The following is a 19,771-nucleotide window of genomic DNA, read 5'->3' on the forward strand; positions in this document are numbered from 1 at the left end:
AGTTATAAATCCTAATCAGCCGGCACAAAGAAACAACCAGATTAACATCGTACGGATGGATCGAACTAGATGATGCGAATCGGACGTGGGCGTACTTGGTTCTCAAAAACTGACAAAGAAGCAAGGAACTGTCTGTGCCCCATGTCATCCGGTGCTATATATGATGCTTTCTGGTTTTTGTCGGTATATTCTTGAGATCGAACTGTGCCATCACTTGCCTTTGGTTTCGGTAGCTTGCTAAAACTTGCAGAAGATTATTAGTGTGATTATTGGTAGTTTGACAATTATATTGAATAATAATATATGAAGGTGTCATCATCATTCCATATACAGCAGGGACTGAAACACGGCCATGTTGCAACAGATCACAAGGCAGACGTAGAGCTCCTCTCGGACAATATCATGACCTACTTACCCTGTTTTTAACATCGGGAGAGGCTGAAAGGATCGAGGCCCAAGAAGAGGGGTTGAATTGGGACTTTTTCAACTTCTAGCAAGTCCTTAACTGAGCATTAGTGTTGCCCAATCTACAAATTTGAAACCTACCAACTAGAGCACACTAACAAAGGATCCTTAGGTAAGTACTAGTAAGATGCTCGTGCTAACGTCACGGATAAATTTCAGACGTAAACCAAACAACACATGATCTATAGTTCAAACTAAGAAATATATGTTTCACACAAAGTACAAAGTTGTTATGTTGATTACACAAACACATCCACATAGTAAATTTCCTTCCTGGGTTTGAATGTCCATATTGAGATGGTCACCAGCTGTGACGGCATCGAGCAATGTCTCTCCAACATTGGCCTTTTCCTGGTTCCCCCTCTATTAAGCAAAAGTATGTTAGTAAAACATTTTTTAATTCAAATGGGGAAAGCCAGCGTGCTTACAATAGACAACACATGATGTATAGTCCAAAATAAGAAATATATGTTTCACACAAAGGAGATGTAACATATAATTATTATGTTGATTACACAATCACATCCATAAAGCAAAATCAATTAAAAGCAATGAATTTCACATAATTTTTAAATTTTCTCAACATCTATTTTTCTTGATAGGAAAATTTAAAACCAATGAATCCTGAAAGTCTAACATAAAAGCATCAAAATACTTTTTAAAGCTCGTAATTTAAAGGATTTGGTTTCCAAACTCCAAAGCTTGCTCCTGTTTGCCAAATATACTGACAGCATGTGTTGTAGCAACACAAGTGATCACACGCTTTGAGTGGCTTTATATCAATCAACTGCTTGCTACCTTTTCCAACAAGTCAACTAATCTAGCTGAGTGATTATAATCTAAAAAACAAAAGGTATGGATTCAGCAAATAGTAGTACTGTAGAGTGATCAATTCTCACCTAGTATGAATCTAATAGCGCCCAGTAGTTTCTGAAAAATAAACAGAAAGCAGTCATAATTAGACAATTAAAGTTGGTTATATCCAATGAGAATGAAATAAACCACATCAACTGGCTCAAAATGTTCTATTGATCACAACTGGTTGAAAAAGGACACTCGGATGGCAAAACTTAAAATGGATAGCAAACCAGGGCCAATAATCATGTAGTTCATGATAGTGTTGATTGTAGACTGTTTGCTGAATATAAAGCCCCTGCAGTACATGGTAGCTTTGATTGTAGGCTCATCTATTTCATCTAGAGACAGGATATAGAGATGAACAAACCTGCAATTAATGTTTTCAAATCGGCTGGTCGGTCCTGGTCGCCTAGGGACCGACCAGGCGATTAATCGCGATTAGTCGACGACCAAGTCGACCTGGTCGAGCCTGGTCGTTCCCTAATCATCCATATGTCTACATGTTCAGTATATACTATATAGTGTATATATAATTATATATATAATATAGTATACAGCAAGCAATTCTGCAGGTTTTGGTGACTTACTTTTGATATTTGCTCTCCAGAACTCCAGCTTCTTGTCCAAAACTCCATATTTTTCTTGCTGAATCCCTGCTGCTGAAACAAAAAAATGAAGTTGTTAGGAGAAAGTGAGAAACCTTCATGCTGCCCTGGTCGAGAAATGCCCTGGTCGACCGACTAATCGCGATTAGTGGACGACTAATCGGACGACCAGGTTTCTGGTCGCTCTGGTCGGGTCGGTGGTGCTGGTCGGACTTGGAGAACCGACCTGGGCGATTAATCGCGATTAATCGGACGACTTGAAAACATGGCCTGCAAAAGGATCCCGGTTAGAAATTTGGACCAACAGAGTTCAGCTATCGCAGCTGTTCATAACAAGCATATACTACAAACCAATGGAAACAGGTTTGAATATTTAGACTGAAGGACACATTCAGAGATGGTGGCATTTTTATGGATCCCGACATTCAGTTAACAGTCCATCAGAAATGTCACATGCCTACCAAGTCGGTTGAGTTTACCTTCACTACTATTTGTCAATACAGCTATTTATCCTACATCGAAAGTACCTTCCCTTGCAAAACATCCTAGATCCTATAATTTCTGCAGATAATTGCTTGATTTACTTTGTAAATATGTATAGCTCTCTTCTTAAAATTCTGCATCTATAGAGATTTTAATTACTGAGCAAAACCATGAAACAGACATCATTATTCATGATAACTTGATCATCGAGTCAGTCACCTACTTGTATCTTGAACTGAATGACATGCTTGAATCCATGAGGTGAGGAAGCAGGCAAGGGCATACTGCACCACATTGTGCAGAACTTTGGAGCTAGCCAAATAAGATAAATTTTCCTCTCTTGATGGATACTAAAAACATTGAAAAAAATTGCCAACTATCAGATCTCATGAGAAGGCCTGCCCTACACAGGAATTTGAACGAACACACTCCTGCCTCAACTATCAGATCTTGCGAAAATACATCAAAAGCCAAAAGCAAAACAAGATGGAGAACGACGAACCTCAGCCACCCCTCGCTGCCTTCGTTATTGAACCAATCGACATCAGCACCAATCGAGACAGGATTCTAGGGTCAACAAATAAGAGGAGGCCGCCCAAGCTCGGCAGAAGCCGGGATCCGCCCTCCTCCGCGCGTTGCGCTGCTCGCTCCGTCGCCCCGCTGCCGGGATCTGCGCCGTCACCCGCTCAGGCGCCGGAGACGTCGCTGCCGGGACACCGGAGCTGTGCGAGCTCGCCCCGCCGCTGGGATCTACGCCGCCACACGCTCACGCGTCGTCTCCGCCGCTGCCGGGATGCCGGAGCCGCGCGAGCTCTCCGATCCCCGCCGCCAGGATCCACGCGGCCACGCGCACACATGCCGGAGCCCCGCGAACTCGCTGCAGCGCTTGCACCTGTGCCGCCAGGATCTGAGGAGAGAGAGAGAGGATGGGGAAGAATCTGAGAGGGGGGGTGGGTGTTGGGGGGTGCGCACGAACTTGCTGCAGCCAGGATCCGAGGGAGAGTAGGAGCCGTGCGCGACGATGGTTCGCCCGTGAGGGAAAAAAAGAAGCGAAGGGAGAAAAGAAAGGAGTACCAGGATTCGAACCTGGGCCGTCGACGCCTGCCGCCGCGCGTGAGGAGGCGGGGGAGTGGGGCGGGGGTTGGGAGGCGCGTTGAAGCCAGGGATGATCCAAAGAATACTGATCGTCGGATCGAGTTGAGCCCATCATTCAACCATTGTGAGCCATTGATTTTGATGAAGAGGAATTTGTGGGTACACTTTTCTGGGTGTACAGCAGTTAGGCTCCTCGGGGGGACGCATTGGCGGGTGGCTCTAGAAAAATTTGAATCGGTGCTTTAGTGGAGGAAAACACACGACATACTCGTCTTGCCTAGGAAAAACCATACTAATAAGAATAAAACCTAGTCAAGCGATCACACTATCATGTATGTGTCCTAAATAAAAGACATGCAATCAAGAGCGAGAACAAATATAAAGAAATTTAATTGCTTGAAAGTAAATCCAAAGGACACGAGACAACTGGATTTTTTTCCCATAATGTCGAAGAGTTGACGCTCCTCTCTAATTCACGTTGGAACACCCACTAAGGGTTTTGCTCCCTTGCCGCAAGAAACAAGTCTTCACTAAAAATATTCCTTCTCCATCTCCGGAACGACGAGCTTCGCACCGTGTACAATCTTCTCTTCTTGGGACTTCCACAAACTTCAAGAGCTCACCAAAAACCTCCCGATCGCCAAGACCGTCTAGGTGCCGTCAAACACTAAAATTAACAAGCTCTTAAGTTTTTACTTGACCTACACTAAGTCGGCCCTTTGTTAGCAAATAATACGAAAACAAGATCGAACACGAGACACGATTTTTACGTGAAAAATCTTTGCGGGAAAAAACAACGGACACCAACCGGCGATCTTCACTATAATGAGTGTTACAACGCAGGGAATACAATGAGTCGTCCACTCTTCCCATGCAGCTTACAAGATGTATATATAGAGCGGACTGAACTGACTGCAGTCAAATACGGAAACAAATCCACTAATCACATAACCCAAACTGTGGGCCCTCCAGGCGTCCCCACAAGACACACATTATAATTCGGATCACATCTAGCAAACTCTACCTTGAGACGAATTTCATCTTGTAGCAAATGAAGTATCATCAATAAACTCACTTCAATAATAAATAATCGCCGACGCCAAAAGTAACTAGGACTTAAACTTTAACACCAACCAAGCTTGAGCATAACTCAAACTTAGCTACAGGAACAAGCTTAGTCATTATATCAGCAGAATTATCATGAGTACTTATCTTGCATATTTTATCATCACATTTAGCAACAACGCCTCGAATAAAGTGATATCTCACATCAGTGTGTTTTGTTCTTTCATGAAACATCTGATCTTTAGTAAGACAAATGGCATTTTGAGTATCACAATGAATAGTAATGCAAGAAGAAACCCCGCAAAGTTCAGAGTATAAACCTCTCAACCAAATAGCTTCTTTACAAGCTTCAAAAATAGCCATATATTCAGCTTCAGTAGTGAACAAAGCAACAGTAGCTTGTAAACTTGCTTTCCAACTATCAGCATAACCACCAATGGTGAAAACATAACCCATAAGAGACCTCCTCTTATCCAAATCACCAGCATAATCAGAATCAACATAACCAACAAGTCTATCTCTAGATTTTCCAAACTGCAAACAAGCACTAGAAGTACCTCGCATATATCTAAAGATCCACTGAACTGCATTCCAATGTTGTTCACCAGGATTAGCCATGTATCTACTGACAGCACTCAATGTATGAGATAAATCAGGATAAGAATAGACCATGGCATACATAAGAGAACCAACTGCACTCGAATATGGAACTCTAGACATGTACTCAATATCATCATCTGAAACTGGACATAAAGCTAAAGATAATCTGAAATGTGCAGCTAATGGAGTACTCCCTGGTTTTGCATCATGCATATTAAAACGACGAAGAACTTTTTTAATATAACCTCGCTGACTAGGGTATAATATAACAGATTTTCTAGCTCTGATGATTTCCATACCAAGAATTTTTTTAGCTGCACCCAAGTCTTTCATCTCAAATTTTTTATTCAATTGTGCCTTTAACTTAGCTATTTCTGATTTATCTTTTGCAGCAATCAACATATCATTAACATAAAGAAGCAAATAAACAGCTGAACCATTAACTGTATTCAAATAGACACGACTATTATAATCAGACCGCTTAAAACCATGAGAGATCATAAATGAGTCAAATCTCTTATACCATTGCCTAGGAGATTGTTTCAAGCCATAAAGAGATTTCTTTAATCTATAAACAAGGTTTTTTTTTCAGGAACAACAAAACCTTCAGGTTGGTCCATATAAATGTCCTCTTCTAACTCCCCATATAAGAAAGTAGTTTTAACATCTAATTACTCAAATTCAAAATCATGCACAACAACAATACTAAGTAATGTGTGAATAGAACTGTGCTTCACAACTGGGGAAAAGACATTATTAAAATCAATACCTGAAATCTGACTATAGCCTTTAGCAACCAACCTTGCTTTATACCTTGCTGGCTCACTTGGACACATAGCTTCTTTTCTTTTGAAAATCCATTTGCAATGGACAAGCTTTTTATCCTTGGGCAATTTGACTAAATCCCAAGTACCATTTTTTTCAAGTGACTCCATCTCATCTTGCATAGCGGTCAACCAATTGCTGCAATCAGCAGAAGTAATAGCCTCAGAATAATTGGAAGGTTCTGCAACACCTTCAATCTCTTTTGCAACACTCAAAGCATAAGCAACATTGCATTCTTCTATCAATCTTTTAACTAGCTTAGGAGCCTTTCTGGCCCTATTAACTACAACAGAATGTTGTGGAGCCTGCACAACTGGAGAAAAATGCTCAGCAACAGCTGAATCAACAACAACTGGTGGATCATCAATAATAGGTGCATCTTGAACATCAGCATTATCATTATCATTATCATTATCTGGTGTGCTATCAACATTAAGAAAATTCTCCACCTCACACTTGATTTCTCAACAGGAGCATCAGTAGATAGGTTGTGAGGTAACATAACAGACTCATTAAAGATAACATTCCTGCTAATCACAACCTTCTGAGTTTGTGGATTCTACAATTTATAGCCTTTAACACCAAATTTATAACAAAAAAACGCACTTAGTAGTTCTAGGTTCCAATTTACCATTATCAACATGAGCATAAGCAGTACAACAAAAAACTCTCAATTGCGAATAATCAGCTGGAGAACTAGACCACACCTCAATTGGAGTTTTCTTATCAATAGCAATATTGAGTGAACGATTAATAAGATCGCAAGCAGTGGAAGCTGCTTCAGCCCAAAAACGTCTATGCAAACTAGCATTAGACAACATGCAACAGGCCTTGGAGATGATAGTCCTATTCATACGCTCAGCTACACCATTCTGTTGGGGTGTATAAGTAATAGTGTAGTGTCTAACAATGCCTTCAGATTTACAATATGCATTAAATTCTTTAGAACAGAATTCCTTCCCATTATTAGTACGAAGCATCTTAACCTTCTTTTTAGTTTGATCCTCAATCATTACCTTCCACTCTTTAAATGTTGAAAATGCTTCTGATTTATCTTTCAAGAAATAAGGCCATACTTTTCTAGAATAATCATCAATTATGGTCAACATATAACGAGTACCACCAAGAGAAGGCTTGCGAGATGGTCCCCATAAATCAGAATGCACATAATCGAGAATATCTTTACTTGTATGAGTAGAGGTATTAAACATCACCCTCTTGTGTTTGTCAAACACACAATGCTCACAGAAATCCAACTTGTTGATGCTATGCCCATCGAGAAGTCCTCTCTTGCTCAACACTGCAAAACCATGTTCACTCATATGCCCAAGACGCATATGCCAAAGATTAGTAGCATCAGAATTGGATAATGAATTAGAAATTACAGCAGCATCACCTGTAATTGTAGTACCACGAAGACGGTACAGATTGGCAGATTTCAAATCACCTTTCATGACAATAAGAGAGCCTTTTGACACCTTTAAAACCCCATCTCCACCGGAGTACTTGTACCCTTTGCCATCAAGAGTACTCAAAGAAATAAGATTCTTTCTCATATCTGAAATATGCCTCACATCTATCAAAGTTTTGATAATACCATCATGCATCTCGATCTGAATAGAACCAATACCAATTATCTGAAATGGACTGTCATCACCCATCTTAATAGAACTACCATTAACAGAATCATATGTGTTGAACCAATCTCTATTAATGCATGTATAAAAAGATGCAGCGGAATCAAGAATCCATTCATCACCACTATTTGCACATCCAGCAAAAGCAACAGGAACCTCATTACCATCAGAACTACCCTCAGTAGCAACAGAAGCATTATCTTCTTCATTGGGTTTACCTTTCGGTCTGTATGTGCCAGCTCTCTTTTCTTTGTTCTTTAATTTAATACACTTGGATATGAAATGAGTGTTCTTCTTGCAATACTTGCTGAATTTTTCATCCTTGTCTCTTGACTTTGAACGGCCATGATAGCCGTTCGAGCTTTGCCTCTATAAGAATTATTTGATTTCTTTTGTGTCCTGTCACGAACAGACAAAGCTTCTCCATTGGAAGTTGAACCTTTAGAAGATACCATTTGTTTCGTCTTTTCTTTAGCTTGCAAAGCCTCATAAACCTCATCAAGCGTTAGAGTATCATGACTGTATAATAATGTATCTCTGAAGTTTGCAAAAGAACTAGGCAGAGAGCACAAAGGAATAAGAGCCAAATCTTCATCATCATAATCTACCTCCATAGACTGTAGATAAGAAACGATCTCCTTGAAGACCGAAAGATGATTAAGCACAGAACCACCCTCTTGGAGCTTGTGCGTATATAATTTCAACTTCATATGCATTTTACTTGTTAAATCCTTTGAAATGAAAATTGACTCTAACTTGAGCCATAAAGTAGCTGCAGTTTTCTCCTACAAATAATCTTGCAAAATATCATTTGAGAGATGAAGTTGAATTTGAGACAAGGTCTTACGATCTTTTCTCTTCTCCTCATCGGTCCAAGACTTTGAATCTTTGTTACCGAATTTATCAAGAGCATCATTCACTTCAGTCTGAATCAGCATAGCTCTCATCTTGACTTGCCATAGAGTGAACCTTGTGGTGCGATCCAGAGGTGGAAGATCATACTTCATCGAAGCCATTAAAAATAACAAAAAAAAAATCTGCAGTAAATAATTTAGATTTAAAATTGTGTAACTCTAAAAATAACCTACAGCCTGTATACATTTTCGTGCACGTTCAGCGATGAACTGAAGAAACTCCTAGTACGCTTCCTGGGTGCGCGAAGCAAAAATCTTCAATTTGGAGAAAAGAAGGCGCACGGCGAGTGGCCTGCTCCTCGATCCGCGAGCAATCACAGCAAGCTCCTTCGATGCGTGCGCAGCAGGCGTGCGCTGACGAACCACGTGAGCGGCGCTGGACCTGCGACTTGCGTGCAGCAGTAGCGATTGACGGGCTCGCGAGAGGGCTGGCGGCGCTCCCTAAATTCCGAGCGCAGCAGCCTCTTGCAGATCGCCGACTCGGCGTAGGAGCACGCGAGCGACGCCGGGGAGCAGCTGGTGAGCGCGGGCGTCGGCGTGGTCGATGAATCCGCCGACGGTGGATCGGCGGCGCGCGGCGGCGAATAGGGATGAAACACTAATTTTTTTTCTCAATCGATCTCATGTACGACTCTGATATCACTTGTTAATAAATAGGTAAAGACTTGTTTCCAGCGGGCCGTAATTTTACAGGGTCGCACGGCCGCTCAAACAAGCGATGCGCGCACAGCTCATGTGTGTCTAAAATACTAGTCCCACATGTCAGAAGCAGCAATTTATTCACAACATGGGTTCTCACTGAGTCATTCTCAGGCTGTCTGTTCATTTCGTTCTCATCCCCTCTCTCTAGGGTTTCTCTCTCTCCTCTCACATTCAGCAGCGACATACTCAGATTCCCCTCCTGGGCGGCATCCATTCCCGGATCCTGTGCGCACCCGCGCAGCGGCATAGGGATGGGCGGCGCAGATTAGGCACAGGTGAGAGATCCCTGCTCCTCGCACCATGGAACAATCCATGTTTCCGCGTCGATTTTGAGTTTGTTTTCGTATTTGTTGGATGGATGTCATCAGTGAGCGCATGTGGGATCCGGCGAGCGCATCCGCTATGGTTGGAGGAGGGACTAATAGCGTAGAAGGTGTGTTCATACCCCCGTCCCTGTGCACCCCCAAATGCTCTGAGCTCGTCACATTGATTTTTAGGGGATTTTTGTGGTTTGTTCTGGTTTTTGGGGAGGTCATTTTGGTTTTCGAGGGTAAGGGGAGAGGAATTTCACACGCGTGCACCAAACGCTGTGGATCGTGGCACACATCAATCCTCTGCACTGGGTGGATGTGGATGCAGAGGATTTTTTAGCATGTAGATGTTCACTGGGGTGTCGGGAACACATCCAAGCTCACATCGGGTTGTTTTTTCACATCAATTAGCAGGGATTTTTTTACCAGTTTTTAGCTGGATTTTATTCACATTTTTATTCCACAATCCATGAGCAACTAGGAGGATTTTTTGTTGCTTCATTCAGTTTCAGTTCAAGGAACAATATACCTAGTTGCTAGATATTAGAATGTGTGGGTCAAGTATCTGCCTCCACACTAACGAGCCAACAGTGCTTGATTTTCAATAGCAGTTCCTATGACATTTAAACATGCTCATGAACAAGCTAATGAACTACTATATTTCAATGTATTTTATGTTCCAGTTAGTTCTGCATTTTAGGTGGACAAGTTGATATAGTTGAACAAGTGCAGACAGCAGAACTTGTTGTAAATACAGTAGAGAATAGGTAATTAGGATCACGAGCTAGCCTTTATAGTTCTCTATTGTATCTGACATGTAAACATGCTAACATGCTAATGAACTATCGTAATTCAGTTATTTTTTCTGTTCAGTTTAGTCCTGCATTTTTGGGTAGATAGGTTGATCTAATTGACCAATACAGGCAGCAGGACTTGTTGTAAATATAGAAGAGGATAGGTATTTAAAATCAGGAGCTGGCCCTCATAGTTCAATTATTATTATTTTTTCATTCGCCCCCTTGTCAGCTACCTGAATGTTAGCTAGTGATGGGGTGGGGTTAGCTTACTGATCATCAACACATAGTTTTTCTAGGTTGTGAAAAAATATTACTAAATGATCCCGAGCTATAAAAATATATCTCCTATCTGACTGGGAGGCATACTTGGTGTCTCTTAGCAGGGATGGATTTGTGTTGCAATTACATAGCTGATTTTTTTTTAAAAAAATCTAGGTGTCCTTTTTGTATTTATCTGGTTAATTTTAGGTCTTTTTTGACATGTGTGTGGGGGGAGGGGGGCTGAGTGGCATATGTGTTTATTTGGGACCACAAAAATCCACCAGAGTGCTTTTGCGGTTTGTGTTGTTATGAGGTGTTTGGCAAGGAGGAATGTATTTTTTCACAGCCCCCTGCACAAAATTTGATTGCTAGTCTGCGGGCTTGATTGCACATGAACTATATATGCATTTCAACATCGTATTCGCCAATCTATCAGTAGAGTTTGTTGCTGATTTACCCTTGTTAAGCTGCAACAGTACTTAAAAGCCATGGTTGCTTTTCGTCTGCTTTGGTTTAGACACGTTACTTAGGTTAGACAAGTACTTTTTTTAGTTAGGCAAAGTAATGTACTTAGATAGGTAAAGTATTATTATTATTGAGGCAAAATATTGTTATTAATTTAAGCAAAATTTAATTTTTGATTTAGGCGAATTATTGTTATTAGTTAGCCAAAGTATTATTATTAGAAAGGCACTTTTCCTTTTGAATTAGTAATATACCAAACTTAGTTATTTTCAGCTTCTCAGCATGCTTTTTAGATGGCTGGCTTGTTTTTATGTTTGATCATTGTCACCTCATTAGAAATTGACGAAGCGATACATATTTGTTTGATTTTAGTTACCTCATTGAGAACTGACAAAGCAAATGTTTTCAGGCCAAATCAATAATCTGAATTGGTTATGATTTAAACAGCAAAATGACATGCAGCATATATGGATTAGTAAAATGTTATACAGAAATTGAAAGTGCCAAAGCTTGAACCTTTTAGTGCACTGTACACATGCACATTATTTGTCTTTGGCTATCTAATCGAAGCCCCCCTCCATTGCTGAAGTGCTCTGGGTTTTGTCGAATTTTTTCTCATTGGTTTGTTGCTCATCTTGGGTGTGCGAGGATTTCTATGTGGCAGCATTCACGCGTGGTTCGTAGAATCACAGATCGAGGCTAAGGTGAGCCTCCTTTGCCTCTTTTTCTCTGTGCTCCCCTGTGCGTCCTAATCGAAGCCTCCCTCCATTGCTGATGCTTTTGGGTTTTGTTGATTTTTTTTCATCAGTGTGCTGATCAGTGGGCGGCGGGGGGAGATCCCTGTGTGTTGGCATCCTATGCGGGGTGCGCCGAAGTGCGTAGCAGGTTAAGGTGAGCTTTCTCTCCCTCTTCTCTGTCTGCGGCACATCCAAAATCGCGCTCACCTGTGTGTCCAATCGAGGTTTTGATTTGGGGGGTTTTTGCATGGTGTTTGTTTTTTGGAGATGGTCATGGAGTAGGATACTCGTGTGCTCATCCTCAGTTTGATTTTTTGCAGTTATCAGCAGAGTATGTGCTTGGATCATTCTAGGTAAACATCGCTGCCGCTAATTGCAGGTGAGCTACCCTCATTGCTGGGATCATTTTTCAAATATGTTTCACACTTCATACTAAGCAACTTTTCTGTTTGACACAGGCATTAATCTGATCATAGACAGGCAATAATATTCTATTAATTAGGCAAAGTACCATTTATGTGTTGGCTAGTTTATGGTATTTCTGATGTGCTTTTTTTGCTCCCATTTGATATGATTTGCATATCAATTTGTGTAGATTACGCAATATGCCCCACAAACCTTTATCTCAGTTTTGGATCAGCAAACCAGCAGCTTAGCGCTTCAGATTGAATTGTTTTTTTAGGTCAGCATCATTTTTTAGCTCCCCACATGTAGAACTAAGCATAAGTTTTTAGGCTTCACAACAACAAATCTGATTTTTTTAGACAGCAGCAGCATATATGCAGCAAAGCATTATAAGTCATTTTAATGGGAAATAATATGTTCTAAATAGGCATATCAGTGGTTCTTGGTCAGGTAATTATGCATTTCTTCTTCCAGATTTCTTTCTTAACCAGCATCAAAGCCATATAAGTTAATGTAACAGGCAATAATATGTTTCTGAACAGGCATATCAGTGTTTCTTGGTTAGGCAATTATGCATTTTTTCTTCCAAATTTCTTGTTTAATCAGCATCGAAATCACTAATCAAAGGTTTCTTCGTCTAATCAGGTCTACAACAGTAGATATAGGGATGGAGGGCAACGAGGTGTATCCACCAAATCAATTCAGAAAAGGCAACTCTTTCAGCATCACAAAACAGATCTGTCCCGGAGAAGATGCGATTGTCTTGGGAGCATCTGCTTCGTTGTAATTGCTCCGTTGTAATTGATTGACTATATAATTTTTTACCAGAAAAGGAAAGATGTCCGTACATGATTTGTCTTTTTCGGTTTTTCCCAAAAAAAAAAAGAGGATGCGATTGTCCTGGGAGCATCTACTTCCGTTGTAATTGATTGACTATATATTTTTTACCAGAAAAGAAAAGATGTCCGTACATGATTTGTCTTTTTCCCAAAAAAAGAGGGGCCGTACGGATGGCATAATTTATGGCCGGCCGTAAATTTGCCGCACCCTAATAAATAATGTTAAAACAAGATCGAACATAAGACACGATTTTTATGTGAAAAATCTTTACGGGAAAAAACCACAGGCGCCAACCGGCGATCTTCACTATAATGAAAGAGTTACAACACATGGAATACAATGAGTCGTCTATTCTTCCCGTGCGGCTTACAAAATGTATATATAGGGCAGACCGAACTGACTACAGTCAAACATGAAAACAAATCCGCTAATCATATAATCCGAACCGTAGGCCCTCCAGACATCCCCACAAGACACACGTTATAATTCGGATCACATCTAACAAGCTCAAGCACACTTGCTACACTCAAATGGATGATTTCTTTTGGTTTGGATCAACTTTCAAGCTAATTTTCAAGCTCTAGATCTTCATATCATGGCTCAGACACTCTTCTCTTTAGCTCTTGGGTGGCCTCAGATATTCAATACATTAAAGGCATCATAAATGAGCCAGGGGGTGAGCTTATATAGAGTGGAGAAGCCCCCATAGCTATTGCAAGCCACTGCACAAAAGTCGTGGGCATCGGTTAAACTGATGGGGGTGCATCAGTTAAACTAGTCACTCTGAGACCAAATAGTAGCCGTTGGAGAACTGACACAGTGTGTAGGCTTGCGTCATTACACCGATATTTGCTCCTATGGGACATCGGTTAAACTGGTGCTGAAGAATTTTTTGATTCCACCAGAACATGCTCTCTAAGTAATAGTAAACTGAATGCACCAATGCCTATCTTGGTACCATCGGTTAAACCGGCGCTGAAGCAAGGTTTCGTTCCTCCAAAACATGCTCTCTGGACAATAGTATGTTGAATACTCCGATGCATGTCTTGGGACCATCAGTTAAATCGGTGCCTAAGGATTTCTGACTTGATTCCATTATGCACAGAAAGTTGCACCGATGCATGGGCGTCAGTCATCGGTTTAACCAGTGATGCTGTTTTTCTTTATTTTCTATTGAATTGGCTTGGAGTTAATTCTTTCTTTGACTTTTTCTTCTTTCAAGTATTGTTTTGACTTCTTTGAGTTATCTTGGACTGAGTTTGAACAAGTGTGCTAGATTTTTTAAGCCAACTTGATTTGGGTCAAGCTACTAACTCAAGAACCCCCTTAATAGTATGGTCAAGAACTAAAAACTATAAAATCTCAACTAAATAAAGTGTCCTTCATCTCCTTGCTACACTTGATACTGGAAAGGCTCTTAATCGTTATAAACGAGTCCTTGGCACGCATAAATATTTAAATTGAGGGATCTTCTTTAACATTTCGTATGTGACTTAATTTGTAAATGATATTTCCTTCAAAACACACGTTAGTCGTATACAGTGGTCATTAATCACCGAAACTTACTATAAGCATCTATTAACTTAGATGCGCTTCAGAGGCAAAAGGCATAGGATCCCCAATGAGTCGGCAGTAGAAGATGCTAACATATCAAGACCGAGCTGAAAGATCGTGTCAAACAATAGTATGTAGGTTTTATTTCAAAGAAAATCTCACTTTGTTGTGTGGCTCATAATTATGCACCTGCACTATGAGATTCACATCTCGTGAAGTAGTGTGTTATTACATCACCACGGTAAAAAAAGCTGAAATATCATTAGGTGAAGCCTGCCTATCTGTTTCACACTTTAATAATAAAAATCAACTTGATTATTTATCTTCCACCCACCCCCACTCCCAAAAAACCTCAAATTGGTCCAATTCATCTATCCAATGTCTGACTTCTTTTCTTCTTCTTTTTTTGGTTTCTCCTCCTACAAGTTGTCTTTGCGGTTCAAACCTTGGTGTGTTAGATAAATAAATTAACTTCTCATATATAGTTATTTTCATGCACCAAAGGTTCAAGTAATGTCAGACTTACCCAACGGACATTCCCGGGGAGTAAATCAGGGCACTATTTTGCAATGGGGTTAAACAGATAAACCAAACAGTTTAGGGTACCAGAACGGTTTTTTTCTCCAAGAAACAAGTATTTAAAACAAATTTTTCCAGCTGCACGTAGCTGTTTGCTAAATCCCCACCCTGCTTGGTAAAGCATTTTCCCTGACTCCTCCCACTACTACTGTACAGCAAGGACGATCAAGATCCCAGCGAGAGTGTGTCCCCCGTGAAGATCAGTCGAATAATTATGTAACCATTTTCCTTATTACAAGCACGTCATTTCTTTTTCAATACAAGCTACAAATGTTTTGTACGAATAGGAAGCGCACATGATCTGGGAACCGCGTTCCAATATGCCAGGGAGTACGTTGACACTAATCATCTCCTGATGATTAAACAACAAAACCAAATCCCATATCCCAACTCTTCTCTTGGTTCTTTTTTTGAGTACAGTACAACAAAGACGCTCACAACACGCACGCACACTCACCCCTATGAACACACGTACGCAAACCCTACCCCTATGAGCCCCTCCGAAGGACTGGACCGGCAGATCTGGAGATTCCCGAAGTCACCATTGACGCCTCGTTGTCGACGGGGACGTCGCTTACCACTTAACGCATAACGCCGGAAAATCCTGGAATAAATCCAGAAAAGTGCGAGCACTCGTGCCAAGTCGAGGACTTGAACCCGGGTGGATAGGTTCCGCCACAAGGGACCTAACCAACTGATCTACGATCAGTTCGCAATACACTCTTGGAGTCTTGGGCATTTTAGATCGAGTTCAACTTGGGCCCGTTCCAGGCGTAGCTGGGCTTTCAGACTTGGCATGAATTTGTATAATTGAGAGCCCATTATGAGAAGAGGTGTGCTGTTTTTCGCGGTGAAGTTTGGAATTTGGATGGGCCGTGTGGCCCGGTACCATTGTTTTCATAAATGATGAGTCTTTTTGTGTCAACTGTTTGATTCCTTTCCAAACTTAAAGCTCAAAGGTGTTGCACCAAACAGTATAAGCAGCAATCTAAAAAAACAGTATGAGCAGATGATAAAAGTTAGAGGTAATTTGATTGGTGTTATTTTACTACTAGGATATAGTTGCGCAATTACCACTAAGCCATTGGCAGAAAAGACCATAACGTGGTTGTAGTCCTCCTGGGTGCTTGGGGCACAAAGTGTGCTCAACTCGGGAGAGGTATTGAATGAGCATGATTCTTGTGGTATTACAAGAATGAAGCTCTCATGCTCATCAACGGAATCCTTTTCTATAAACTCTAGAGTTGGCGCCTCACAAAATTCCATGGCCCATATATTCTCCATCTCAAGAGATTCATCGTGGGAAATCATAGTTGAATCCCATGTGTCATGGCCTGTCCTAAGCTGATTTGCCTTGGTCTTTGGGCTTGTTTTGATCCAATTGATCCTAAACACATGCTCTGATTGGTCGACGTATTTTGCCTTGGATTGAGGAGTGTGTTTCTATTATTCTTGAGGTGCGTTTTCTATCTTATTTCACCTACATACAAATATTTAGCAACACTTGTGGAAATAGTTAGTAATAAACCCCTACCACTAGGTTGATGCTCACATTTTATATATTTATGCAGGGATTGACGGCCTAAATTTGGTGTTTAGCAGCAGTCAACACCTTCTCCCCGCGCTGGCCTCCTCCCCACGCTAGCCCTTCTATCCATGCACACCTAACTTCCCGCACGCCGGAGCTCCGGGCCTCCTCCTTCTTGCATGCCCGAGCTCCGGCCGAGCTCGAGCACGCCCTCCTCCCTCCTGGGGCCGCCGGCTGACCTCGCATCACCACCTCCTTTGATCCGTGCCACTCCTCCCTATGGGGCTCCTACTCCCCATCCTCCCCTTGGTTTGCTTCAGATTTTTTTCGTTGAAATTAGTTAGTGAATTAGCTAGTAAATTATTTAGTGAATTAGCCGGTGAATTTCATGTGATATTCTGAAATGTAATTTCATGTGAAATTTGAATATGGCGAATTAGTGAAAAATATCATAGTTATTTCATAAAGATTTCTTTATCATAGTGAAATTTGATTGTGAGAAATAGTGAAAAGTGAAAATTGTTCCATATGATTCCATATTTTGGACAGTCTTTTATTCCGAGCATTTTGTGAATTATGAGTTTCAGGATCCATAATTATCTTAGAAAGGTAGATATTCTGTGGTGGTGGCGGCCATTGTGGTGCTGGCCGTGGATGCATGTGTGAGGACGCATTGCCTCATCGTCCAGGACTACACGTCTATGAAGCCATTGCCTTGCCGCTGGGCGATCGACCCGGACCAATTCTCAATGCTATAATATTCATTCATTCTTTTAATATATTTTTTACTACACATGAATAATTTCTAAATTTACTCACATACAATGCAATATATCAACCTTATTAGATGGCTCAAAGATGTTGTCAAAGGTTTGGGTAGTACTACTCCTGTGGTGCAAACCGAAGTTGTTCGTGAACCTCATTTCAAAATGGTACATATTTCTTTTTCAAGTACTTGTTCAACACATAGATTGACCTCGATGGCACTAGGAGAGGCCACCCTGATGGTTTCAGTTACCGAGGTGGGTGGAGTAGCACCAATTTGGGTAACTTATGAGAGGCTAGCCATGGAGGCTTGCCTACAACAGCTTCAGGATCATGGGTACTTTGTGCGTAACTTTTCATATTTTTTAACTAAGTAGCTCGAGGTGGGAGAAAGCAATATTATTCTGACTACTTTTTTAATTAAGTAGCTCGAGGTGGGAGAAAGCAATATTATTCTGACTACTGAGAGGCTTTGTCAACTTAATCAACAAAACATAGTATGAGATATTCTTTTTATATTAGTAACTTCAGTTATGTTACATCTTTCAACTTTCACAATGTTATTATCAACTTTTAGGATCTCATCTATGGTACTACTACCATTGCGGTAGCGAGCTTTCGAGCTATTCTGGATCAAGTCTTGGAAAAAGTTGGATTTAACCTACATGGGTGGAGAGCCATTCTTCATCAGAGGTTTGAAGTTCCAAGCAAAACTCACCTTCTATATAGAAAATCAGCTTAACACTGCATTGTTTGATATTTATAGTTTTGAATATGAGTACCATTGGGAAGTGGAGGAGAGTGCACTCATCCGTGCCCTAGCTTATTTTGATGAAGTTCTAGGCTGGACGATTGGAGATCTTAACTATCTTCCATATCTACAGAAGCGGGCCGGAGTAGCATGAAATTTGTAATATGCATAGATGTACCTTTACCCTTTTCTTATGGATTTGAATAGCTTGTACGAACAAGTATTGATTGATGTACGAACTTAAGAACTAAAGTATTGATGTACAAAAGTAGTTATATATTTTAATTGCATATACATGGTTATATACATTGTTATTTGAGTGTTGGATCTAAAATGGGTTAATTGAGAACCTCATTTTAAAAATTTGGCATGAAAATGGTATAACTTTTTGGCGGGAAGGATATGACAGGGTGGGTCAGCCCCCCCCCCTACAAATCGATTTTCAGGGGCGGGTTAGGGGGTAACCCGTCTCTGAAAATGGGTTTTTATGGGCGAGCGCATTACCTGCATCTAAAAACAACATTTGTAGCTGCGAGAACTAGGGACTGGTATCACACCCGCCCCTAAAAATTGTTTTCGTAGTAGTGCGTGGAGTTAGGTTTCACGCCTGAAATAAATTTGTTTCTTCTTCTCTACCCAACTATTTGTTCCTTCTTTTGACGGGTACAATCTGTTTCAATGGATTGCACCAGTTAGAACGCTACCTTTGCCTTGTGAAGACATAATTAAAGAAGATATAGATGTATATGTATTGTAGATAGACACACACAAACAATTCTTCTTTCTTTTTCTTTTTTCTTTTTTTGCTCCGCAGGAGATGGGTGATAACTAATTCAATACAGGATAGCACACGAGGAAACTAACCTAACAGCTCAAATGAAACAGAGGGAAAGCAGAAGAAGCTAAGTGTAATATTTGATCAAAACATACATGCAACTTCTCTTAGTATTCTACATGTAGATGGCATTCTCGTGTTGTGCATTTAGAGGAAGTTTCAAAGGACGAATAATTTGCAGCTAATAAATATATATTGATCATCTCAGGGACATTTGCTGCATGGTCAGTTCAACTCATAGATCATGGATTAAGTAAGAACAACTATATATACTAGTAAACAATTTCTGTTTAATTCTCTCCTTTTTTATCATGAAATTTAATTATTGGTTCAACAACTGGCAAGCAGCCTGCATGGGTGGACCCAGGGCCCGGCGAGCCTTGGCACGGCCCAGGCTCCGGTGTGATGACTGCAAGAGGCATGCTGAATCTGCTAGAGCCAAGCTACTCAAAATGGTTGCCATGGCCTCAGAAAGGGATGGATATCTTAGATTTTGCCCAGGCTTAATTTAATCCCTTGGTTGGCCACTGGCGGCGGCAAATGTTAGAAGTCGTTCGGGTTACTGGCAGTCAAACTATCGCACAAGGTCCAATAACTACTTTTTGTTCTGGAACAAATTTTTTTTGTTTCCAAACAATTGTTTTGTATTGCTAGAACAATTAAAAAATTATTCTGAAACAAAATAAATTTATTC

General features: G+C 40.7%; 2 long non-coding RNA genes across 4 annotated transcripts; one reads left to right on the plus strand and one right to left on the minus strand.

The window, feature by feature from the left end:
* Positions 1–618: 618 nt before the first annotated feature.
* LOC120644570 lies at positions 619–3,435 on the minus strand. Of its 2 annotated transcripts, none has more exons than XR_005663824.1 (4): positions 2,914–3,435; positions 1,911–2,761; positions 1,365–1,395; positions 619–828 (listed from the first exon to the last, which is right to left on the minus strand). It is a non-coding gene; the product is annotated as an uncharacterized LOC120644570 (long non-coding RNA). The 2 variants fall into 2 exon arrangements; XR_005663823.1 differs by having other exon boundaries at positions 1,365–1,690; positions 2,635–2,761; positions 2,914–3,425.
* A 5,903-nt stretch (positions 3,436–9,338) lies between these two features.
* Positions 9,339–13,197, plus strand: LOC120644571. 2 transcript variants are annotated; one of them, XR_005663826.1, is made up of 6 exons: positions 9,342–9,524; positions 9,618–9,682; positions 11,748–11,787; positions 11,892–11,974; positions 12,141–12,199; positions 12,871–13,197. It is a non-coding gene; the product is annotated as an uncharacterized LOC120644571 (long non-coding RNA). The 2 variants fall into 2 exon arrangements; XR_005663825.1 differs by having other exon boundaries at positions 9,339–9,524; positions 9,618–11,787.
* Positions 13,198–19,771: the final 6,574 nt, after the last annotated feature.

This window comes from Panicum virgatum, chromosome 8K (assembly GCF_016808335.1).
Source record: "Panicum virgatum strain AP13 chromosome 8K, P.virgatum_v5, whole genome shotgun sequence".
Classification (NCBI taxonomy): domain Eukaryota; kingdom Viridiplantae; phylum Streptophyta; class Magnoliopsida; order Poales; family Poaceae; genus Panicum; species Panicum virgatum.